This window comes from Penaeus monodon, chromosome 32 (genome assembly GCF_015228065.2).
Source record: "Penaeus monodon isolate SGIC_2016 chromosome 32, NSTDA_Pmon_1, whole genome shotgun sequence".
NCBI lineage: Eukaryota > Metazoa > Arthropoda > Malacostraca > Decapoda > Penaeidae > Penaeus > Penaeus monodon.
This window is the reverse complement of record NC_051417.1, coordinates 24,362,015-24,362,368: the sequence shown is the minus strand read 5'-3', so window position 1 is coordinate 24,362,368 and position 354 is coordinate 24,362,015. Positions and strand designations below refer to the sequence as shown.

Genomic DNA, 354 nt, shown 5'->3' with positions numbered 1-354 from the left:
GGGAAGGAGGAAGCTGCGACAAGGAACGTCAAGATTAGAATTTAAAGGGGAAAAAACAGCAGTTATGAGTATAACAGAAATTCTAGTAATATACCAGCTATGACAGAACTTTCATTTTACCTGTATGATCCCTGCATGTTGCTCTGGCCCTCAGACCCAGGAGTGCCAGTGTTAGAGGATCTGATGCCGTTGCTGGTCTCGAAAGTGTATTGGAAGTTGCCGTCACCGTTGTCGGACCTCTCGTCCAAAACGGTCTCGGCCTCAGAGTCCTTCTGAGGGCGGGCGAGGGCGACGGCGGCCAGACAGACGAAGATGATCTGAGGGCAGCAACCATTGCTTGTCTCAGAATCAAAG

General features: G+C 50.0%; 1 protein-coding gene across 1 annotated transcript in view; it reads right to left on the bottom strand.

Annotated features, from left to right (window-relative positions):
* The window catches only part of LOC119593747 (cuticle protein AMP1A-like), a gene marked incomplete in the record, with an annotated part of 17,656 nt that overhangs the window by 265 nt on the left and 17,037 nt on the right, over positions 1–354 (bottom strand).